General features: G+C 36.3%; 2 non-coding genes across 2 annotated transcripts; one reads left to right on the plus strand and one right to left on the minus strand.

Moving 5' to 3' along the window:
- Positions 1-13,098: 13,098 nt before the first annotated feature.
- Positions 13,099-13,205, minus strand: LOC121216866 (small nucleolar RNA R71). Its single transcript, XR_005913070.1, has one exon. It is a non-coding gene; the product is annotated as a small nucleolar RNA R71 (small nucleolar RNA).
- A 6,810-nt stretch (positions 13,206-20,015) lies between these two features.
- LOC121217420 (small nucleolar RNA R71) lies at positions 20,016-20,122 on the plus strand. The gene has a single exon (XR_005913523.1). It is a non-coding gene; the product is annotated as a small nucleolar RNA R71 (small nucleolar RNA).
- Positions 20,123-26,599: the final 6,477 nt, after the last annotated feature.

Here is a 26,599-nt window from a genome sequence, read left to right on the forward strand (position 1 = left end):
AAGTCGACTAGTCAAGAACTTTTTGTAAACCGAGGTAAGTTGTACGTAAATAATACAACTACACTGTTAATACTTGTACTCATATTGTCATTGAATTGATATTGTATGAGTTGTTAAGTTATAAATTAATAATGCCTTGTAATATTTGAGATAGTAGAAATATCCCATTGAAACCTTAAGATATGAATTGGATATTCGTGCCAAGACATTGTGTAATTTTTGCGCCAGTGTAAGACCATGTCTGGGATATGCAACAGCCACATTATGAGGTCCAGTGTAAGACCATGTCTGGAACATGGCATCGGCACAGAGATGAGTGCCAGAGTAAGACATGTCGAGGACATGCATCGGCCTCGACAGAGATAGCCAGTGTAAGACGTGTCTGGGACACGCATCGGCTAAGAGTTGTGCTAGTGTAAGACATGTCTGGGACATGCATCTGCACGCATATATGAGAGCTACTGTAAGACCATGTCTGGGACATGACATCGGCAAATTTATCCCATGTTGAAGGTTCATAAAATATCCAATAGTATTCCAAACGGTTCAATGGTGAAAGTTATAGTTCAATTTTGATAAAGAAAGGATGATAATGTTGTGAGTGTTACAGGTACCTATATGATAAGCATGAGTAACGAGCTTAATTTAGAAAATGAGACTCGAGTAAAAGATAATGAGTAAGTTAATGAGACTTGAGTAGATGATAATGAGTAAGTTAAGTTATGTTTACCTTTGAGCTATAAGCATGATGGTAAATGGTGAGATTGTTGTTGTATATTTATTTATATGTAACTTACTAAGCTTTATGCTTACTTTTTTTCCTTTTTCATCTTCTTTCAGTATTGCCAGGCTAGCTTAAGGATCCCATAAAGTCAGAGATATCGATCACACTACTAGCCGCAACACTCGGTATAGTTTGATTTATATGTTTGAAGGTGGTATGTATAGGGCTAGACTAGGATGTTGTATTAAGAAAGTTATTCATGTATTTTGGCTCAAGTCAAAAGCCCTTTACTTTGTTTCAAGCCTAGAATAATGACTATTATTCATTTTGATGAATACATATAATGTTTTTTCTATGGATGAATTGGTGTCCATTGTGATGAAATTTGTATACTGACATGATCTTGGGTAGGTTGTGCAAAATGGGTGACAAAATGGCTTGGGAAATAACCTAGTTTGTTCACACGGGTAAGACACACGGGCGTGTGTCTAGGCCGTGTGTGACACACAGCTCATGCCCATGGGCGTGTGTTATGGTTGTGCGTCCCCTGCATTTAAAACTTTAAAGTCATTTTAGTACAAGGGCAGGCTACGCGGGCGTGTGCCCATGCTGTGTCATAAAGTCAGTATGCATGCTTATAGTACATAGGCGATAGACACAGTCGTGTGTCTCAACTGTGTGAAGGACACGGTTATAGGGCACAGTTGTGTGCTTGGGCCATGTGGTTTTGGCAGAATGCCCAGATTTTCAGACATGGATTCGGGACATGGGCGTGTCCCTAGCACACGAACATGTGTTCTATACCAACACGGGCATGTGGAGTTTTAATGCGTGAAATTTTCTAAGTTTTTCATGAGTTCTCGGTTGGGTTTTGAACCACCTCGGATGTATGTTTTGGGCCTCGTAAGCCCTTATATGAGACATATTGCTCATGAAAAGAGAACTTTTTAAATTGTTTAAGATTTTTCGGCCCAGTTTTATATAGTTGGTTGAGTTTAAGTTAGGTAGCACCACGAACCCTATCCTAGCGTCAGATACGGGTGAGGGTTTCACATGGAGACTGACACTCCATACAGTCTGAAAATCTCAGAAAAATATAACTCTGCCAATCTGTCCAGGGAGAAATCCATACGTACTGGAATAAAGTGTGCAGATTTTATCAAACCGTCAATGATTACCCAAATAGCCTCTTTCTTTTTCGGTGATAGGGGTAATCCTGACACAAAATCTATAGTAATTCTTTCCCATTTCCATTCTGATATCGTAACTGGTTGTAATAATCCCGAAGGCACCTGATGTTCAGCTTTAACTTGTTGACATATCAAACATTTAGATAGAAATTCAAAAATATCTCGTTCTATTCCTAGCCACCAATACATCTTTTTCAAATCATTATACATTTTGTTACTCCATGGATGAACAGACATAGTACCATTATGAGCTTTGTTTAGCATCTTCTGTACAAGCACTGAATTCTTCGGTACACATATTCTGCCCCTGAATAACAGATAATTATCAAAACCAATCTGAAATTTTGAATCAAAAGTGACTCACATTGTATCCATTTAGCTTGTAATTCATTATCATTTTTTTGAGCCTCGCAGATCTGCTGTAAAAATGTCGGTTTAGCTTTTAACTCAACTATGATTGAACCATCATTAGACAAAGATAATCAGGTATTCATTGCTCGCAAAGCAAACATAGATTTTTTGCTCAAAACATCTACAGCTAGATTGGCTTTTCTTGGATGATAATCAATAACCAAATCATAATCTTTTATTAATTCAAGCCACCTATGCTATTTCTGGTTTAAATCTTTTTGTGTCATCAGATATTTCAAACTTTTATGATCAGTGAATATATGACACTTTTCACCAAACAGATAGTATCACTAAATTTTTAATGCAAAAAAATGGTTTCCAATTCTAAATCATGTATCGGGTAATTCTTTTCATGTAGTTTTTACTGTCTAGAAGCATTGGATATTACTTTACCTTCTTGCATCAAGACACAACCCAAACCATTCAATGATGCATCACTGTAAATTACGAATTTTTTACCCGATTTGGGTTGAACTAGTACTGGTGCTTCAGTCAACAAAGTTTTCAATCTGTCAAAACTCTACTAGCATTTATCACTCCATTCAAACCTCACATCTTTCTGTAACAAACGTGTCATTGGAGAAGCTATAATTAAGAATCCTTTTACAAACCTCCAATAATAACCGGCTACTCCCAGAAAACTTTTGACTTTAGACACATTTTTCGGTGGCTTCCAATTAACAATAGTTGAAATTTTATTCGGATCCACCCTGATGCCTTCTGCAGATACTATATGTCCAAGGAAACTGACTTCCTAAATCCAAAATTCACATTTACTAAATTTGGCAAACGGTTATTTCTCACGCAAAGTTTGCAACACAATTCTCAAATGATCAGCCTGTCCATTTTCATTCTGAGAATATACCAGGATATCATTAATGAATACCACCACAAATCTATCCAAGTATGGTGTAAAAATTATGTTCATTAGATCCATAAATACCACAGTTTCATTTGTCAAGCCAAATGGCATTACATGAAACTCATAATGTCCATACATAGCTCTGAAGCTGTCTTCGGTACATCCAAGTCTTTCACTTGTAACTGATAATAACTGGAATGAAGATCATTCTTCAAAAATACAGTAGCACCTTTCAACTTATCAAACAAGTCATCAATACGAGGCAATGGATATTTGTTCTTAATTATGAATTTATTGAGTTGTTGGTAATCAATATACAATCGCAAAGATCCATCCTTTTTTCTTTACAAATAGGACCAGTACACCCTAAGGTGAAAAACTGGGTCGAGCAAATCTTCTGTCAGTAAATTCTTGCAACTGCGTTTTCAACTCTTTTAACTCCGTTGGAGCAATTCTATAAGCTGCTATAGATATTGGTGTCGTCCCTGAAACAAGATCTATAGAAAATTCCACCTCTCTGATTGGCGATAATCTGGGTATTTCCTCCAGAAACACATTAGAAAACTCACAAACAATAGGCACTAACTTAATCTTTGATTCAGATGATTTAGTGTCCAATATATATGCAAGATAGGCATCATATCCTTTTCTGATATATTTCTGTGCTGACACAGCTGATATCACATTAGACAAGCCATCCTGTTTATCAAATTCAATACGGAGCAACTCATCATTCTAACACTTTAACACAATATATTTCTGTTTACAATTTACCACTGTATCATGCTGAGTCAACCAGTCCATACCCAGAATTATGTCAAATGCATCAAATGGCAACAACATCAAATCAACCGAAAAATAATAACCTCGAACCATTAACGGTCAATTTTTACAAATTTTATCTACTATCACAAACTGGCCCAATGGGTTTGAAACTTTAACCATGAATTTAGTGGACTCAACGAGTAAATTTTTAAAAGACACTAAATTCGTGCATATGTATGAATGTGTTGAACCAGGATCAATCAAAGCAGTAATATCAGTATTAAGAAGAGAAAATGCACCAGTAATAATGTCAGATGCAGAGGCCTCTTCATGTACATGAATAGCATATGTCCTTGCCAGTGCTCGTGCTTCGGATTTGACTGTTGAATCTTTTGTCACTCCTGGGCTACCACTAACATTATCAAGGTTACGAGGTGGTCTACCTCTCGAAACAAGATTGTTCGTCTTCAAATTTTGAACAATATCTTTTTCAGGCTTTTCTGAACAGTCTCTGATATAGTGGTCAAGAGAACCACATCTAAAACATGCCCCACTTCTCATACAGCACTCCTCAAAATGCAATTTATTACAATGTTTGCATCTTTATTTAGGATTACCGACACTTTTTGTACTTGCTATGAAAGGGGCCAAAGATCTCAGATTAAAAAGTTGAGAGCCTCGGTCTCTCCCAGAATCCCCCACAGATGTGGTAGAGCAATCATGATATTTCTTCAATTTCTTTGAAGCCAACGATTGTGACTTCCCCATAAATCTTTTACTCAGACTCTAGGCTTCTATCTCTGCTTGCCTTTTTTCTTTGCTTAGCTCCTAGGATTTATGTGCCCAGTGAACTAATACCACAAATGCCTTTAGTTTCAAAATCCCGGCTAATAACTTAATGTCTTCATTTAATCCTTCCTTAAAATGTTTGCACATAGCAAATTCAGTCAGAATGTAACAACCCGGTTTTAGCTAAATCAGAATAGTGGTTTCAGAACCACAAATCTGATGTCAGAAAATTATTTTAATATTATTTTTGTTGTTTACAACATTTTATTTGATATGTGTGAAAATTTTGTGAGATAATTTTATTGTTTAATTGCTCAAATTAAGAAAAATGACTAAATCGCGTAAAATGCAAAAGTATCGTTCTATTAGCTAAAGGTGTTAAATAGCTATAGAACCTTAAAGTAAGGTCCTTATGTGGTAATTAACCCATTTGATAGTTAATGGATAATAGTGGAGTGGTATTTGGTGTAGTTATTAAATGTTTTTAAGGTTAAATTTGGTATTTGATAAATAAGGTTAATATTAATAAAACAAAAGGAAAAATTTGCTTATATCATCATATTTCTAACCGAAATAAAAGGAGAAGAAGGCCATTTTAGGGCTTGAGATATTCGATTAACTCTAAGCTTGATTAAGGTATGTTTTGAGCTCTTTTTTAATGATTTCTAAGTTTTTGAGATAGTTGCAGCTAGTACTAACTAGCCCAGGGACTAATTTGTAAAAATGTTAAAGATTTTGAATGTTTCCATTGATGAATATGTATGAATTTTGGTGACTGAGTATTTGATGTTAGTTAAACAAGTTTTGTTAAATGATTTTTGGTGAAAATGCAAATTAGGGGCTAAATTAAGAAATGTTGAACATGGGTGGTTAAATGTGTGAATAAATGAAAGATATGGGTTGCTAGGGACACTATAGTAATTCGGCCAAGCATGGGTTAAGTTGAATTGTGTAAATTTTGTATATTTGAGAAATAGGGACTAAATTGATTAAATGCAAAAGTTTATGGGCTAATGTGTAAAAATGTCTAAATATTTGTTTTCGGATTAATTGAATGAGTAGGTGATTAAATGAGTTAATTTTGAATACATATAGATCAAGAAAGAAAGAATTCGGATTTAGATTGGGGGAAAAGTAAGGTTATTGAGTAGTCAATCCGATCTGTCAATTCTGAATACGAGGTAAGTTCGTAAGTGGTAATTTCATTATAAATGTATTTTAAATGCTTTGATACTGTATAAACTATGATTATGAGATTATGGATAATGTTTGAATTGTGAATACGACTATACTAATGTGTTCGGCGATGAATCAACAAGTGTAACTTCCCGGATGCTAGTGACATGTCATTAGGTTATTGTGTTGGCTTCGGGCCACGATATCGATACTTTGGGTGCGAGTAATACCTTAATTTGGCTACGGACCATGGTATAGGTACTTTGGGATAAGTTACCTTGATTTGGCTTTGGACCATGGTATAGGTTCTTATCAATTAAGATCCTTGAATATCCGACCTCTATTGCGAATGGTTCAATGAGTAAATGAATGATGTGGTTGAGAAAGAGGTTAGTATGAGGCGGTACAAGTACATACAGAACCTATTCGAGTATTAAATAGAGAAAGTTCAATGAGATGGTATTTGATCATGTTATGAAACATGAAAAAGGTTTGTAGTTAATGTGTATATGGTGATGCTATGTTTAATTGGTTGATTTGTATTTAATTGATTAAATTATTCACATACAAGCTTACTAAGCTATGAAGCTTGCTTTCTGTTATTTTTCTATGCTTTAAAGTGAATCAAAGCTAGCTCAGATCTGGGAGTCATCGGGAACATCATTGTACTATCAAACATCTAAGTTGGTACTTTTGAGTTATACAAATATAGTATATGGCATGTATAGGCTACTTAAGGTACTTTGGTTATGAATATAGCCATGAGAGTTGGCCTGTAAATGATGTTAATATGGTTGTGTGTTTAGTTATTAGAAATGGCTTGTAAATGTATATGTTTTGGTTCTATATATAACCATGAGTGATGGCTTATTTTGGTATGTTTTGGTATGAATGTGGTTATGGTTTATAGTTGCTTCAATTATTAATTGATTGGTGGAGTATAAATGCTTGAGAAATGCTTTGATGGAGTATGATTTTAGAAGTTGAGTTGATAAGTATTTGATTAGATTAATAGTATTAAATTGAGTATTGAATTTGGTTGAAATGGATATTGTATGAATTTTGCATTGGTTGATGATTTTGGCCATATAAATATGATGAAATGGTATCATTTTGGTTGTTTAAGTGAACATGAGTAAGGGTGGTAAATTGGCCTTGCAAATGGCCTATTTTTGTCCACACGGGCAGAGACACGGGTGTGTGTCTCAGTCGTGTGCTACACACGGTCATGATAAACGGCCATGTGTGCCTTGTGTTGAAATTGAATTGAAGTTAGTATACTCCACACGGCCTCACACACGGGCGTGTAATCGGTCGTGTTGTACAAGTTAGTATACCCCACTAAATGGCACACGGCCTAGCACACAAGCGTATGACTTAGCCGTATTGCATAAGTTAGTATACCCTACAGGTTTGGCACGACCTGGAACACAGGCGTGTGTAGCCACTTCGAAGGGCACATGGGCTAGACACACGGGTGTCTGGTCAGTCGTGTGACCCAAGGCAATATGTATGCCCTGTTTCAACACGGCCTAGGACACGGGCGTGTCTGGAGCCGTGTGAGGCACTCGGCCTTTTCACATGGGCGTGTGGACGCTGAATGATTGAAAATTTTCTAAGTTTTCTAAGAATTTTGTATGTTATCAGTTTAGTTCTGAACCATTTCTAAAGCACATTTAAGGCCTCGTAGGCCCTTATAAGGGACAATGTGGTTGTATTGAATAATGTATGAAAATGAATGATTTATGTTGATAAATGTATGCTATTTGTTGTGTATTGATCGGTAATACCTTGTAACCCTATTCCAGTGATGGATAAGGGTTAGGGTTGTTACACGGAACACACTCTCTAGCAGATTTACTTAACCAAAAAAATTCCTGCTCGTACTCGGATACAGTCATATTCCTCTGTTTGAGCTCTAAAAATTCTTTTCTTTTCTGATCAAGAAATATTTGACTAATAGACTAGTTTTTGAATTTTATTTGGAAAAATTCCCATGTAACATTTTCCTTCGGTACAACAGAACCAAAGTATTCCACCACTGGTAAGCTGAGTCTTTCAATAGTGATACAGCACATTTCAGACACTCAGTCAGTGTACATGATAATTCATCTAAAACCCTGATGGTATTCTCTAACTAGAATTCCGCCCTTTTTGTATCATCTTCAGTAGTAGCCCTAAATTTTTTTGCCCTATATTTACTAAATTTATCTATCGGGGGCTTCCTAGTTCTAACAAATTCTGTACCTGGTGGTATATCTGGAACTGGTGGAAGTACAGGAGGGGGAGGTTGTTGTACAGCAAGATTTGTTCTTATAAATTCAGTTAACCACTCGTTCATCATTTGAAAGAAGGCTTCTTTTGCCTCATCACCTCAGCCCTCAGATACGAGCCTCCTACTACTTGAAGTAACTCTTGGCATTGAAGCTTGAGCATTGCTATCAGCTTCCTCAGATTCAGCTCGGTTGGACGACATTACTATATGAAAAACGTGTTTAAAGTGGTCAGGAGTTATCACACTATCACAAATTATATAATGTGATGTATAGCTAAACTTGTACTTGCTACGTTACTCCGAGAATCGACTAAACTGTAGCTCTGATTCCAATAAATGTAACACCCCTAACCCATATCCATCACTAGAACAAGGTTACAGAGCATTATCGAAGTTTACAGATCAATAACAGTTAATTTGTAACATTTATTTTTCATATTCGTAATCAAACATATTCAATCATATTGTCCCTTATATAAGCCCTCGAAACCCAATTTATACATTAGAAACAAGTAGGGACTAAATCGGGAACTCAGAGAATTTTTAGCGAAAATTTCAAAATTTTTCTTAGGGGCAGAGGACACACACCCGTGTGGCTCACACGGCCAAGTGACACGCCCGTGTCTCAGGCCGTGTGGGCATTCAATGTGAGGCACACGGCCATGTCCTAGCCTGCGATCAAATTAGGGTAGCTACTGACTTGGGTCACACAACCAAGCCATACGCTCGTGTGCTAGGCCATGTGAGCATACTGACTTGCATTATTTAGATGCAAGATTCACACTGCCAAGACACACACCCGCGTGTTAGGCCGTGTCTCACACACGCCCGTGTCTCTGCCCGTGTGAAGTTATCTCAGCATTCTGTTTCTTAATTTTAAAGATGCAGGGGACACACGGCCAAACCACACGCCCTGCGTATGTGTCACACATTGCTGAGACACACGCCTGTGTGTCTGCCCGTGTGGATGAAAATAGGTCATTTTCAAGGCCACTTTTCTCACCCAGTTTTGCCTTCAACCTACAACAACAATTGAATACATTCACCAACCAATTCAAGACATTAAAACCAAGCCAAAACCAATCTTATGCATGATGTATCATCACATGTATTCATATATTCAAACTTACCTATTTGTATAAACATATCAATTTACCAAAATTCAATCTAATCATACCAAGCACATATTTATGTTATTCATGTTATACCTTCATACGTTTACATCAAACAAGCCATCACTAGCCATTCCAATGGCAAGTTACAACCAACCACTTATATGTTATCATTTGCCAACTTAACCTATACATGCCATTATACCAAAATAAGTTTGTTATATATACCAAAACAAGTTGAATGATAGTGTGATGATGCTCCGACCGATTCCAACCTTTATGAGCTTTTGAGCACTATAAAATAGAAGAAAGGAAAAAAAACGAGTAAGCATTTAAATGCTAGTAAGTTAGTATAACAGGAAATTAACCTACCAATCATGTTCATTTAAAATAAGCACTCATAGTACATCCAAATCAATAACCTAAACACACATAAATCCTCATGTAGCATGGTAGTTATGTAAATTCATATAAATACCAAGAAATATAAATGAGCTTATTAATATACCATTTCCTCATACATATATCTATCACTTAAAGTATCCAATGAACATATGAGTATCATATTCTACTATTTCAAGTATTTCTCATAATATTTCATCATGAATTCATATCATTTCATATCGAAACTTTACCCGTTGAATCATTTAAAATATCGATGGATACATGGGCAGTACACTCAAAATGTACTATATGGTAAGTCCGTCAACTCATATTCAAAAGTGCTTGTAAGAGCACATAAACGGGAAGCTCACAAAGAGCCAATTATTGAGAAGCTCACGAAGAGCCGTAATCGGGAAGCTCATAAGAGCTAAGGTGTGTCCACAAACACATGTAGGATCACAACATATCGGGACTCTCCGAAGAGCTATAACAGGAAGCTCGCAAGAGCCATTTAACGGGAAGCTCATGAGAGTTAACAATGGGATGCTCTTTCGAGCTATGGTATGTCTGCAACATATGTAAGACCACAACCAATATAGGAGCCCAAGATCCAATCTATTTTTCATGTATTCGAATGGGATTCAATATTTACAAGGCATTATCGGATTTATGAATTTATTTCCTAAACATACCAAATTCATAATTCAACATTCAGATAAATAACATTTCACTCAAACATATAAATATTCACAATTTAGTTACACGAACATACCTCGACACTTGTTTGTGTATGAGAATTTACTAATCTGATACTTTTTGTTTTCCTCGATCCAACTCTGTACTAGGTCTATCCGGATCTATTTGAGTAAATTTAACTCAATTTAATACAATTCATATTAAATTCAATCCAATTCACATCCTAGGCAAAATTACCATTTTGCCCTTAAACTTTTAATTAATAATGATTTCGTCCCAAGGCTCAGAAAATGAAATTCATGCAATTTAATCATTGTTCCAAGCCTAGCTGATTTTTACATATAACATTGACAGCCCATGTATTTCGCAAAAATAAAAAAATTTCTATGAATTTTTCATCTTTTCAATTTAGTTCCTAAATTACAATTTCATGAAAATTTCCTTTACAAAAGTTGTTTATCTATCAACAACCTTTCATTTTCTACCATAAATTTCAAAATTTTAGCATACATATCCATGGAAAAATTTTGATACTTTGATAACTTTGCAAATTAATTCCCAAAATAACTAGATTAGGTTATTACGATCTCAAAAATATAAAAATTAGTAAAAACGGGACAAGATTACTTACCAAATTAAGCATGCTTGAATTTATTTCTCTTAGCTAGGGTTTTTATAGAAAATTTGGGGAAGATGATATTAAAATGATATTATCTTTTCTTTAATTAACTTATCATCTTTAATTTTTCAACTTTCCAATTTTATCCTTTTCTTTAATTAATTTTCCATGGATGACTAAGCTTGCTTATCTAATAACTACATTTAATGGTACAATTACCATATAAGGACCTCAAGTTTTGAATTCCATAGCTATTTGATCCCTCTAGCTACTAGAATTCAAATTTTTAATTTTATGCAATTTGGTCATTTTATCAATTAATCATATAATCGATAAAATTTCCTAACGAAATTTTTATACGATATTCCTAACATACAGTAGATGATAAGTCGTAATTTATACATATTTTTATCTCATGCTTAGCAAAGTTTTGGATGAATTATCTATAGATTGAAGGAATTTGATGCTCCTAATCCGTTAATTTCATGTCTTATACTTAGGTGAACATAAGAGAGTAAGAAAAACGAGAAATGGGCCAAAAATAGAGAAAAATGGGCCAACGTGGGAAATCAACACAGCCTGGACTTCCTCACACGGGTAGACCACATGCCCGTGTCTATTTAACAGACTCTAACACGGCCTAAGCCATACACCACATGGGCGTGGAACACGGCCGAGTCCCTGTCGAGCCCAAGCCTAGTTCTATTTGGAAAAGGGCACTTTTAAGGGTTTGTAAGCATTCTAAAGCCTATACAAATACCCTAGAGGAGGTTTGAAGGGGACACAGAGAGTGGGAGGTAGAGATTACTCAAGAAAAGCCATCAGAATCATCTCGAAGCCAGGATCGACATCAAGACTGAAGATTTCCACTCAATCTCCTAGAAGTTCTTTAGGTTTCTTTATGTTTTGTTGTTTTCCAAACTTTAAGATGTTTTCCATTACTATTATGAGCTAAACTCCCTAAATACTTAAGGGAGATGAAACCTAAGACGAATCTTATTATCCTTTGATTTAGATGAATCTAGGTGGATTCTTCCTTGGGTATTGTCTTCTCCATCGGTTTTTCCTAAAGTATTTTCCAACCTTCATCTTTGTCGTAGTCATAGTTAATTTAGAAAATTAGTTTTAGTTAAAAACACACTTTAATTCTTAGGTTAGATAATAAAAAGACAGTAATTACTAGTACTCTTAGTCCTCGTGGATACGAAATTTCCGGTCTCACCACGACTATACTATTGTTCGATAAGTGCGCTTGCCTTAGTCGAATTTATAGTTAGTTTCACGACCATCAAGTTTTTGGGGCCGTTGCCGGGGACTAAAATTTAGGAACACTTAATTTTTATTTCTTTAGCCATTATTTTTATTTTTATTTAATTTTCTTTTTATTTACTAAATTTTCTTGTTCTTACTTTTGGCAGGTTTTTATAGTTTACAACTAGAAGATATTTTTATTTAATTTTGTTTTTATTTACTAAATTTTCTTGTTCTTACTTTTGGTAGGTTTTTATAGTTTACAACTAGAAGAAACCCATCAGGACCTCTACTTTTTGATAGTGAGATTGAAAGCACAGCTCGCAAAAACCGAAGAGAAATTAGGCGAAGTCTACAATACATAGAGGAAGAGTAAGAGAACGATATCCACACCACAACCGAGGAGATGGCTGAAAATCAGAATAATCCGCTACCTCTTGCGATTGTTGCAAATCCAGTAGAACAGAATCCTACTCCTCGTACTATGTATGATTATGCTAAACCTAGTTTAACAGGAACTGAATCGAGTATAGTTAGACCTGCTATTGCTGCAAATAATTTTGAAGTGAAACCTAACACGATTCAAATGATACAATAGTTTGTTCAGTTTGATGGTTTGTAGGATGAAGATCCAAACACTTATTTGGCAAATTTTCTGGAGTTCTGCGACACTTTTAAAATCAATAGTGTTTCTGAAGATGCCATACGCCTTCGGTTGTTTCCATTCTCATTGAAGAACAAAGCTAAACAATGGTTGAACTCATCACCACGAGGGTCAATAACAACTTGGGAACAAATGGGTGAAAAATTTTTACTAAAATATTTTTCGCCGGCAAAAATAGCTAAACTAAGGAATGATATCTCTTCTTTTGTGCAGATGGATCTAGAAACACTTTATGATGCATTAGAGAGATACAAGAATTTATTGAGAAGGTGCTCTCACCATGGGTTACCTCTATGGCTGTAGGTTCAGACATTTTACAACGGGGTGAACCCCTCAACAAAACAACTTATCGACGCAGCCGCTGGTGGAACTTTGAACAACAAAACATCTGAAGAGGCTTATGAATTTATTGAAGAGATGTCATTGAATAACTATCAGTGGCAAGTCATGAGAACGAAGCCAATAAAATCAGTTGGTGTTGTCAACCTCGACTCGGTTACTATGCTATCTAATCAGGTAGAACTTTTAAACAAAAAGATTGATGGTTTGTATGGTTCTACTCAGGTACACCCAGTGATGAGATCTGATTCAAATAGAGGAATGCACAATCCAGATTATCCATCCTTCAACCCTGGCACCGAGGAGGAACAAGTCCACTATATGGGTAATAACTCTAGACCCCAAAATAACCCGTATAGTAATACTTATAATGCAGGTTAAAGGAACCATCCCAATTTCTCGTGGGGTGGTCAAGGAAATCAAAGACTACAACATCCTCCAGGTTTTCAACAACCACCTTACCAGCAGAAGAAGAAATCGTGTGACACGCCTGTGTGAGGAAGTCCAGGCCGTGTTGATTTCCCATGTGGGTCCATTTTCTCCATTAGCCCGTTTCTCGCTCTTTTTACTCTCCTATGCTCACCTAAGTATAAAACATGAAATTAAAAAAATAGGAGCATTGAATTCACCAAATCTAAGGAGAAACCATCCATAGATGTTCTAAGCATGGGATAAAAATATGTATAAATTATAGTTTATCAAATACCCCCACACTTAAGCGTTTGCTTGTCCTCAAGAAAAATCCTCAACTCACAATCAAAATAAATTCTTCTTAATTTATAATCCCTATCAATAATATCTCAAAATAATCCATAAGTATTCATACCTTGAAAATTCAACTAAAAGTACATCAAAGTTTCAAACATTCTAAGTTGAGCATTTTATCACGAAAACATAGGTGTCTCCCCTCATTTAAGTGATTACCTTTGATCAAAATATCATAGAGTTTAACATCCTCACTAAAGATTCACTCAAATTACTCGAAGTGTTTAAGGGCATCAATTAAAGCACTCATTAGCCAATATGAAAAGTTATTACCATAGGCTTGCTTGAAAATCAAATCTCCACCATTGTATATTGAGCTGATACATCAATCAAAAAGGTCTTTTAGAGGGTTGTAATGTGGCTTTGGTTAGGGGGTGTGGTCACAAGCTAAAAGAAAAGGTTAGAATAGAGATTGAATTGAAAAATTACCTAGCTAGAAAAATAACTAGTCATTAGTTGAATACAAGTGAGCTTCTTCTCAGAATATGGAATTAACACTCAAGCTCAAAAACGACGAATTACTACTAATATGTATTGAAGTTTTTTTTTTGTTTTTTTTAAGAACAAGTCAAATAACATAGAACTTAATTATTGCAACGAAGAATAAAACATAGCTAAGCAATTAATTCAAATTAAATCTCGACAAAAATAGGGATCAAATTAGGGGATTTCAACAATAATGGGTTATGGGTTAATATTGAGGGTAAATCAATTGGTGGTTTGTTAGGCTCAAAGGGGTTCACTAAGGGTTAATTATGAAGGTAGGCTTTTGTGGAGTGAGTGAGTTAAACCTAAGTGCCTTTATCATCTTGACATATCAAATCAAATGGTGTGGTCTTGACATGCATAATCAAGCAAGTTCTAGAATAACAAATCAATATTGACACACTCATAATAATAGTGAGCATGGCAGAAATAAAATATACTCTAAAGGCTCAAGATCTCACAAAAAAATTATGGCTTTTTGATGTTTAAACTTGTGAATTTCAACTCAAGATAATACCTAAACTTAGGGAAGCAACCTAAAAGTTTTTTAATTCTTCAAAAATCAACTTATCATGTTTGATTCCCTAATGTCTAAAAGTTTAATCAATCAATGCATAAATGCCTATGTTTTAATTCAAGACATATCAATAAAAATCATAAATTAATTAAAATTCATTCTAATAGTGATATGAGTGATTCACGTGAGAATAAGACAAAATTCAGGGATTCTTAATGATGATATAAAAGACCCCCCACACTTAAGATGTACATTGCCCTCAATGTACAAAGATAGATATATTGAAAAATATAGATAAATAATCATAAGATAGAGAGAGGGGTAAAACTTCTTGAATGATGAATAAACTCCTTGAATTAGAGTTATGGAGAATAATCGGCCAAGGCAATGATGAGAGTGGAGGAGGATACTCCGTTGGTGGTAGAGGTTCATTAGTCTATAAGTCCTGCTCTAAAAGAATATTATATCTGGTGGTAGCTATGGTCGTGGTCGAGTAGGACATGGCAGTCGTGGAGAACCTTTGCCATTGGAGTTTTTAGTTCCTATTTGATGATGAGCTTTGGAGCTCTTTATGACTGTGATAAAATCAGGAACTCTTTAGAAAATATAAGGAAGCATAATTACTCGTAATGAAATAGCCGAAAATAAAAATCGTAAAAACTAAAATTAAACTAATATTAAAGGAAAATGAAATAAAAGTACTTAAAGAAGATAAATAAAGATAAAAGTGAAAATAATAAATAATAAATAAAAAGTTTTTAAACATCGTCGTCGCAGGATGGTTCGCGAGGTGGGGGTGGCAATGAGATGTGGAAGTGCTAACAAATCTGATGTAAAGTCGCATCACTAAGATCAAAGCGCTGAAAACATTGCTGCTCAAATCGTGTAAGGCACTTAGAGATGTTAGACAGTGAAGCTGCCGCATGAACTGAACGATGGGTGGGTGGTGGCTAAGACAGTGGGTCTTCATGACGTAGAGGGACATCATCAGTAAAGTCCTCTGAGTCCTCCTTCTCAGTGGACTGGATGAGGTGGTACTGACGAGGGTAGGTGCCACGTCGTTTCTCGATCATCCTCATATTTAGCATGCTCGAGATACCCTATGGGGACATCTAGCAGATGAGAGTGAGGGAGGATGATTGTGATGTTATGTTGAGGAGCCCAAAGTGCCGAGCCAAACGAGTCACATAGAGCTCGATAAAGATGACTCATATCCTATGTCGCTCTGTTTGATGGCGGATGGCGAGGACGATGAAGTAGGCAAGGTCAAAGACGTGTCCGTTCGCCATGCTCTACAAGAAATAGGCATTGTGAATGTTGACGATGCCGGTGCTCTCTCGCCATCCCATCAGAATGTGGGCCAAAATGGTGTGTAGGTATCGCAGGGATGGGGCGAGGGCCTATGCCTTAGAGCAGCTAGGATTATAAGTGGCCGAGGCATGGATGAGGTCCTTCCAGCACTTTAAGGGAGAGTAGTGGATGTGACGGTGGAGGGTGTCGAGTTCATTGTCGTCCATGAACTCCTTCGTGTACAGCCCTAGTGGAATTCCAAACTCCAGTAAGCTCAACTGGCGCACTAGACCACCAAGGTGGAACTGGACCGTTCCGAGATCGTCGAAGTTTGTCATGGCGACCTGGAGATGAAATGTCGAGCAGAGTTCCATTGTGAGCTTGAGGTATGTCAGCTCGATGATCTCAAAGAAGAGCTCACATGGTTCCGTCATCAGGAGGGCTCGGACCGCGTCAGCCATCTAAATTTGTTCAAGTGCAGCCCAGTCGATACAGCGGCCCACACCTAGGGGTCAGGCCCGTAATATTTGAGATAGCTCATCTTGGGGTCCCAAAGGGAACTGAAGGAACAGATGCCTAATCTCCGTGGTAGGACCCGAGGATGACGCTGCTTTTTTCCTCTTCTTCGAGATGGGGACAGCAGTCTTCTTACCACGTGAGGTTGATATTGTATACCTGCAATGAAGAGTCGAAGTTAAATGCTCCCTAAGAATGTACGCGTGTTAAAACTGAATAAGAATATTTCATAGGGCTCACGTACTAGACTAAAACAACCAAAGCAGATATATCAAGTCATGATCATGAGTAGGACAACGACAGTAAAACAAACGGAAATATCTGGAAATTAAATGCATGTGGGTTTGATAATATGAAATATGCATTAAATCCATGGAAATACAAAAAGAAATGGATGAATGTATCCTAATGTACTGACTAAAATGGCAAAGTTCTTTCATAATAACTATGATTATTTGCTCAAAATAAAACAAAATATCATGAAATAAGTAAAAAATAATGAAGAAAATAGAAGGAAAAGATGAACAAACGCAAGAGGGAGGAGCTTTAGATCGTCGAAAGTGGTGTTGTAGTCGGCGCACGGGCGTGGGAGGTAGGGCGTGTGAAGTTGCAGCGGCTCGGGTTAGGGATTTTGAGGAAGGGGATGATGAATAATGAGGGGTTTATATAGATTTTGGGGCACACGGGCGTGCTTTCGTAATTTTTTAAATATGGGCGCGTTCGAGATTCGCACATGCTCGTGCTCTTTGAGCATGTTGTTTCCTATAGCCATATCGCACGATCGTGTCATACTTTGTTCGCTTCTCCAACGCCCGTGTTCCAATGCGCACGCTCGTGTTGTTTTATCAGTCTTGAGCACGGGTGGTGGGCACGGGCGTGTCGCACGCCCGTGCTAAATTCTCAGTGTTAACCATGATTTATAGACACGGGCGTGTCGTACGCCCGTGTTGGTTTGATAGACTCACCCACGGCCACGTCGCATGGCCATGGCCACTTATCGCATCTCGTGTTAAGAAAAAATTTTGCCCTATTTTCACATGGTGGTATCGCACGGTCGTGTGGATTAGAAAGCCTGTGTTTCAATGACTAAGTTAGTGATTAGATACTAAAGACTAAAATTTCAAAGAGGTTAACATCGTTAGTGCTTGGGTTGCCTCCTGAGAAGCTCTTATTTATAGTCTAAGCTTGACTTACATTTCTGGTGTATCGTCATGGTGGTACGAGGAGTTTACACTCCTCATCCCTGCTATAAATTTTATCAACATAAAGTTTAAGACGAGTACTGTTTACCTTAAAAGTGCCGAATTTGGGATGAATTACCTCGACTGTACCATATGGGAAAATATTGAGTACCATAAGAGGGATTACTCCGTTAGGTTCAGAAGTGGCAATACGAGGGTCTGCTGCATCTAGTAGTACTTTGTCTCCAACCTTAAGTTGATTTTGTGCGACATTGAGCTCGTCATGGCGTGATTTTGGTTTATCGTGTGTCCTTGGTTTATGTGTCCGCCATTCATCTAGTTCATCAATTTGTAGCCTTCGTTCTTCATAGATAGGTCCTTTGATATTGCTTGAACATGGCTCATGTAGGTTCTTCAAATGTGTTTCCTGCAAAATAGGTTGCACTACATGGTCAGCTTTAATAGAATGATTTATACAACCACCTTCAATTTTTGATGTGTTACTAGTATTACGAGCTTGAAGGGTGATTATTTTGTCTCCCACACGAAGTGTGAGTTTACATGTGCCAACATCAATTATTGTTCTAGTGGTTGCTAAAAAAGGTCTCCCTAAAATTAAAGGAACGTTACTATCCTCCTCTATGTCTAGAACAACGAAATCAAATGGGAATATAAATTTGTAAATTTTAACGAGTACACCTTCAATAATCCCCCTAGGAAATTTGATTGTTTTATCGGCTAATTGAATACTCATCTTAGTTTGTTTAGGTTTCCCAAGACCTAGTTGCTTAAACATTTGGTAAGGCATAACATTAATACTAGCCCCTAACTCAGCCAAAGCATTATTAACATCTAGAATACCAATTAAACAGGGAATCGTAAAACTCCCAAGATCTTTTAACTTGTTGGCCAGCTTATTCTGCAGTATGGCTGAGAAAACTGCATTTAGCTCCACATGCAATGCCTCATCCAACTTTCGCTTATTTATTAAAAGCTCATTTAGGAATTTGACTGAGTTTGGCATCTGTGAAAGAGCTTCAATAAACGGTAAGTTAATATGTAACTTTTTTAATAATTTAAGGAATTTACCGAATTGTTCGTCTGTACGGTCTTTCCTTGTCGCGTTGGGGTATGGCACATGAGGTTTGTACTCTTTACTTACTGGTTTCTGGTCCTTGTGGTCCACCTCACCTTTACCTTTACTTACCACAGTTTCTTGCCTCAGTTCTGGTTCAGGTGCAACTACCCCTTCCTCATCTTGAATGGTAATTGCATTGAGTTGCTCCCTTGGGTTAGATTCAATGTTACTCGGCAAGCTACCTTGTGGTCGTTCAAATATCAATTTAGTGAGCTGACCTATCTGAGTTTTCGAGTACTTGGATCGATGCTTGTTGATTCTTAAGAACTATCTCGGTATTCTGAAAATGAGTTTCTGACACCGAGATGAATTTTGTTAGCATCTCCTCAAGGTTCGGCTTTTTCTCTTGTTGGTAGGGTGGTTCTTGGAAGCCTGGAGGTGGTGGTCTCTGACTCCCTTAGCCTCCCCATGAGAAATTTGGGTGGTTCCTCCAAGCTACATTGTAAGTATTACAATAAGGATTATTTTGAGATCGAGGATTATTACCCTTGTAATTTAACTGCTCGTTCTCCATGTTGTGGCCATAGGGTGGGTATTCTGAATTGTTTGATCCACCTCCACTTGCTTCGTACTGCATTACTGGGTGAACTTGTGAAGAACCAAGAAAACCGTCAATTTTTCTATTCAAAAGTTCTACCTGATTAGAAAGCATGTGACCAAATAGACATTAAAAATGCTGGCTATTTTCGTTGGCTTTGTCCTCATGACTTGCCACTGATAATTATTCAGTGACATCTCTTCTATAAATTCATAAACATCTTCAGGTGTCTTATAATTGATAGTTCTGCCAGCGGCTGCGTCGATCATCTGCCGAGTCGAAAGATTCAGGCCATTATGAAACATTTGACCCTGTAGCCAGAGTGGTAACCCATGGTGAGGGCACCTTCTCAATAGATCCTTGTATCTCTCCCATGCATCGTAAAGTGTTTCTAAATCCATTTGCACAAAAGAGGAGATATCATTACGTAATTTGGCTGCTTTAGCTGGCGAAAAATATTTTAATAAAAACTTTTCAGTCATTTGTTCCCAAGTAGTGATTTACCCTCGTGGTAACGAGTTCAACCACTGTTTAGTCTTATTCCTCAACGAAAAGGGAAATAATCGAAGGCGGATGGCATCATTAGAAACGCCATCGATTTTAAAAGTGTCGTAAAATTCTAAGAAATTCGCCAAGTGAGCGTTAGGATCCTCGTCCTGCAAACCATCAAACTGAACAAACTGTTGGATCATTTCAATAGTGTTCGGTTTCAATTCAAAATTATTTGCAACAACAGTAGGCCTAACTATGCTCGATTCAGTTCCTGTTAAAGAAGGTTTAGCATAATCATACATAGTACGTGGAGCAAGATTCTGATTAACAGCATTTGCAGGAGGTAGCGGATTTTCTTGGTTTTCAGCTATCTCCTCGGTTGTGGTTGAAGTATCGTCCTCTTGCTCTTCCTCTGTGTATCGTAAGCTTCGCCTTATTTCTCTTTGGTTTCTATGAATTGTGCGATCAATCTCACTATCAAATAGTAATGGTCCCGACGGGTTTCTTCTAGTCATACACTATAAAAACCTGCTAGGAACAAATAAAAAATTAGAAAATAAAATAAAAATTTAAATTGCAAATAAAATAGAATGGCTAAAGTAATAAAAATCGAGTGTTCCTAATATCCTAGTTCCCCAGCAGCAGCACCAAAAACTTGATACGTGATATTCGCGACAAGTTTTAAAAATTTATAATTAATCATTCTTGAAACTAACTATTATCACGATGAAGGCAAGTGTACCTATCGAACAGTAATATAGCTTTAGCAAGACCGGATTGTCGAACCCAAAGGAACCAAGAGTACTAGTAATTACTTTCTTTCTATTATATAGCCTAAAAGTTAAGGGATTTGTTTATCTAAACTAATTAACTAAACTAAGAGTGCACAGAGAGAAATTGGGAAAAAACTTTTGGGAAAATTCAATTGATTAAGACAATACCCAAGAAAAAATTCACCTAGACTTCACTTGTTATTCGACTCTAAATCAAACGATTTATTCATTTGACTTGATTCGTAGAAATCCCTAAGTTATATCATTATCTCTCTCGGGACTAATAACACCTAACCCTAGGTTGATTAATTGAAATCCCTTTCTAATTAACGCCCTAGTGTTGCATTAACTCGATCTATGGATCCTCTTATTAGGTTTTACCCTAATCCGGCAAAATATTATCACCCTATCTCTAGGCGTGCAATCAACTCCACTTAATTATGGAAAATTTACTCTTAGACAGGGTCTTTTCCTCTCCTCTGAATAAGAGCATTAACTTGAATCAATATCCTAGAATATTAAAACAAGAATTAAGAACACATAATTAAGAACAAGTTAAATATTTATCATACAATTCAGATAATAATAACAAGATCTGTCCTAGGTTTCATTCCCCTTAGGTATTTAGGAGGTTTAGTTCATAATTATAAAAAAACATCTCAGAAGAATAATGAATACAAAACATAAAGAAAAGCAAAAACCCCTAAAGGGAAATTGAAGGGAGATCTTCAGTCTTGTAGATGAATCTGGCTTCTGAGATGGACCAATCGACTTCCCTTGAGTAATTCCTTGCTTCCTACTCCGCAGCCCCTTTCTAAATGCCTCCTCAGGTGTTTAAATAGGCTTTAGAATGCCTAAGAGCCCTCAAAATTGGCTTTTTCCGTATAGAACTATACTTGGGCTCGGCAGGGACACGCTCGTGTGCGATTACTCCAACCCGTGGTCAAGGCTGTTAAATAGGCATGGGCGTGTAGTTTACCCATGTAAATCGTGCTTCGATCCTGCCGAATGGACATGGCCGTGTGACACGCCCGTGTGAGGAAGTCTAGGCCATGTTGATTTCCCATATAGGTCCATTTTCTCCGTTTTCGGTCCGTTTCTTGCTCTTTTTACTCTCCTATGCTCACCTAAGTATAAAACACGAAATTAAAGAATTAGAAGCATGGAATTCACCAAATCTAAGGAGAAACCATCCATAAATGTGCTAAGCATGGGATAAAAATATGTATAAATTACGGTTTATCACAACCAGAGAGGTAAGTCGAGCTTAGACTCTAAATAAGCGCTTCTCGAGAGGCAACCCGAGCACTAACACCACTAACTAGTTCATTTTCGCAATTTTTAGTGTTTTTGTACAAGTATAGTAATCCACACGACCAGGCACACGGGCTGCCTTAGGCCGTGCTCATACCACGAGAGACGACACGGCCATGCGATATGGCCGTGTGAAAACAGAGCAAAATTTTTCCCAAAACACGAGATTCAATACGTCACCATGGCCATGCGACATGGCCGTGGGAAATCCTGCCAAATTAATACGAGCGTGTGACACGCCCGTGTCTCTAAGCTGTGGTCGAAACTATGAAATTAACACGGTTGTGCGACGCGCCCATGCCTACCACCCGTGTTAAAACTGTCAAACTAACACAGGCGTGCACATATATACAGGCACGTGGGAGAAGTGAACGAAGCAGAACACGGCCATGTCACACGGTCGTATGCACCAACACCCCCAAAGAACATGGACGTGGGCCGAATTTCACAAGAAATTCGAAAACCATGAAAAACACGGGTTGAAGAAGGGCACAAGGGCGTGCCCCACGATCATGTGCCCCAATATCTATATAAAACCTCCACTATTCATCATCCCCTTCCCAATACCCTAACCCTAGCTGCCGAAATCTTTTTCCCCCCACCAACCGGCCACCCTAGCCCTCTTTGCTCCTTCTTTTCCCCCTCTCTTGTCCTCCCTTCATCCACAAAATCTCTTTTTCCTCTCTTTCTCTTCTCCCCTCTTCTCACCCGTGCGCGATTCACACGGCCTTATTGCCCACGCCCCTGTCCGTCGCACCACCATCATGTCGTCGCTCCTCCGGCCACCATTCCTCCAGTATCGGTTCTCTTTTATCTTTTACCTTCTTTTGCTGCTTGCTATCATGATGATTTTAATTTTCCCCTATTTTTTTTTACATTTTGTTTATTAATTACTTATCATATCATTCTCATTCTTAGGATCTATTTCACATATTTTGTACCCTTTTCTTACCATTATTAGCTATTTTCATCTATTTTGTGTTGAATATAGTCATCCTATTACTATGCCATTTGCCATGAAATTTTTGTCATCAATTGATTTATGATATGAACTTCGATTGCTTTTGGTTGAATCTTGCTAGTATTATTAGTTTTTGGTTAAATGTGTTAGTTTAATTATATTGTTGGTTAATTTTTCTTTTGAAATTGTTAGCATATGCTATCTGCTCCGTTCATTAAGCCATGATAACCATTCTTCTAGCAGGGATACCATGTCAAATCCACGTGGCAAGTGTAATAGCCCAAATTTTCCCGGGCCCATAAAATAAATAAATGAAAAAAAAACAAAAAAAAAAATACACGCATATATACATAGAAGAAAGAAATAAGAGCAGTTGATTTTCTGAAAAAGGTGATTTAGTTACATATTTCTCCTTGTAGTTTTTTTTTCTCTCTGTTCAACACATATGAATCGTTTTTTTCTAAAAAAATTGTTAGTATTTAAAAAAGGGAAAGATTACCTGTGATTTGCCCAAAAAAACGAGGACTTTTAATCTTCTAAACCGCCATGTACAGCGGCGCGTGTGGCGCGTGTGCACGTGCAGCCCAGTGGCCGGAGGTAGGAGCCGGAGGGCTCTTCTCTTCTCCTCTTTCAGAGGATTTCAAGGTTTTTTTTTAAACAGCTTCAACAAAATGAATTTCGGGCCAAAATGTAACCTATATAGTATTACAAAAATGGCATCGTTTTGCTTAGTTTAATAAGCACTAAAACGACACCGCTCAAATAGAAGATCCGCGCATTGAACCGGGAAGGATCCGCGGTTTTTGGTAAATGGGCAAATTGCCCAATTGATCCTTTCGCATTTTTAAAATTTATAATTCTTTTTTATTTTTATTTTAAATTGGCCCTAACCTTTTACATTTATTTCAATTTAGTCCCAATGGCCATTATAAAGCCTATTCTGAGAACGACGTCGTTTTTGAGATTAGGGCTAATTGCCCAGTGAGTCCCTCAGATTTTGGTGCGCATCTCAATTAGGCCCGAATTCTTTATTATTTGTGATTAACCCTAGGTTTTTAAATTAAATTCAATTTTAATCCTTTTATATATATACACACACACACACATATATATATATTATTTTAAATACTATATGTATTATTTATTTTTATAAACATTAGTTACATGTAAAAATAGTATATATATTATTTTTATTTATATATTATTTATCATGTTATTTATATTATTATACATTTTATTTATAAATTTTATTATATGTTATATATTTTACTATATATATTATTCCTTAATTTTTTTATTTTATTATAAATTATATATTATTTTATTATTCATTAATTGCGTAAAATTTTAAAAATTTTGTAAATTATTATTAAATAATACATATATCGTTATTAAATATTTAATATCTAATATTTTTAAATTTACTATAAAATTTTGTTCCTATTTAACACATTACTATTTTTATATATTAAGTTATTATATCAAGTAGTGTATTATATATATATTAATCATCTCTAAAAACTCTCCTTTATCATTTATACATTGTTTTAAATATTTTAATTTTTTTAACACTTCATCTATTTTTTTAAAATTGTATTTGTTTTCTTATCTTTATTTTTTTTATATGTTCATATTTTGTTTATTATTTTTTTTGTATCTTTTTGTATTTATTTAATATTGTTTTAGTATGCTAACGTTATCTCACCAACTATTTGTTATTTTTATGTTATTTATTGTTTATCATATTCGCATAAAAATTGATTATTTGTGTTATTTTAAGTTATATTTGCATAAAATATTGTTATATATTATGTAATTTATATATTCATTGTTTTCTATGTTATATTTTACATGAAATATTATTATGTATGTATTATGTAATCTATATTGTTATGTTCATTGTTTTCTATGATTATATCTGCATGAAATGATAATGCATATTATGAAATTTATGTCGTTATTTATCATTTTCTATGCTATACTTGCATGAATTGTTAAAGTATGTATCATATAGTTTATATTATTTAGTATCGATACCTTGTAATATCTTAAATACATCATTTTCATAAAATCTATATTTCATTTAACCCGAAAGAATTTTAAAAAATAAGGCAATTTTTTTGGTATTTAGGAATTCGGGAAGTAGTGCCCTAACATGCTGGGTTACGATTTCCCGTTTGTCTAAATGTCTAAAAAGCATCCTTTTAAATAAATTTTGTAAATCACAAGATGATTTTAGTTACGAAAGTTTAGGAATATCGTGTCTAATCATGCTGGATGTGATGTTCGTACTCTTTCGAAGCGAAGGAATCTTGATTTTAACTCAAATTATTACAGTTTCAAAAAAGAGATCTTATTTCTAAATTCCTTCAAACTTTTGACATTAAGATAAAACTATTCAATTTGGTACCAATTTTGGGTGTTGCGAGGGTGCTAACCCTTCCTCGTATGTAACCGACTCCCGAACCCGTTTTCTCACAATTTCGTAGACCAAAATGTTTTATAAGGTGATCCAATCACACTTAAAAAGTTCAGTGGCGACTCCCGTTTTCAAAATACCCCTTCCGCTTTTAAGAGGGGTTTCAGACAACTTGGCGACTCCACTGGGGACAATAAGAGAGTCAACCCAAGAAATTGATTATTTTCTGTCTTAATGTCGGAAGTTTGAAAATTTTAAAAATATTGATCTTTTTACACGTGTTTGCTACATATGTTTGTTATCTTGTTGCGCGCACATTGCATTTACATGACCGCTATGGTCACACCCTTAAGTGGGAGTGAGAAGCTATGCTTTCGTGAGGTTTTCACCTCCGTATGGGCTAGTGGATTGCTTCCGGGATACATCTGTACCTATGTCTTCGTGAGATTTTCATCTCCGTATGGCCATAGGGAAATGTGTCCTCCTGAACCAAACTTGGTCCATATGAGCCTATAATGGGTGAGAACCGAGGAATCTGCTGGTTCAGGTACCCTCGTTTTAGAATTGAAACGCATATAATGAACTTTAAAAGCTTACCCTAGGGAGTATAGTGATAGCCTTTAGTAAGCTACCCTTATAAGCACCTGTTTATTATACTTTCATATATGATACTGACTTATTTTATTTTGTTATCATTGCATGTCACTCAACATTTAAAGGTATCGATTCACGGTTCGATTTCTAGATTAGAAAGTTTTGTAATGAGGAACGAATATCTTGATAAAGTGGAGGACAACGCTTCTGTCTGTGCATAGTCAAAGAAAACCCAATTAGAGAAAGGAGATAGTGTCACTGAGGGGTATACGGGATTTCACTCGTATCAGTTCGACACAAAATGAGTTTTAGAAGTTGAAGAACATTTGGGCCCAATGGCATAACGAGGCTAAGCAAC

Source organism: Gossypium hirsutum, chromosome A02 (assembly GCF_007990345.1).
Source record: "Gossypium hirsutum isolate 1008001.06 chromosome A02, Gossypium_hirsutum_v2.1, whole genome shotgun sequence".
Lineage (NCBI taxonomy): Eukaryota > Viridiplantae > Streptophyta > Magnoliopsida > Malvales > Malvaceae > Gossypium > Gossypium hirsutum.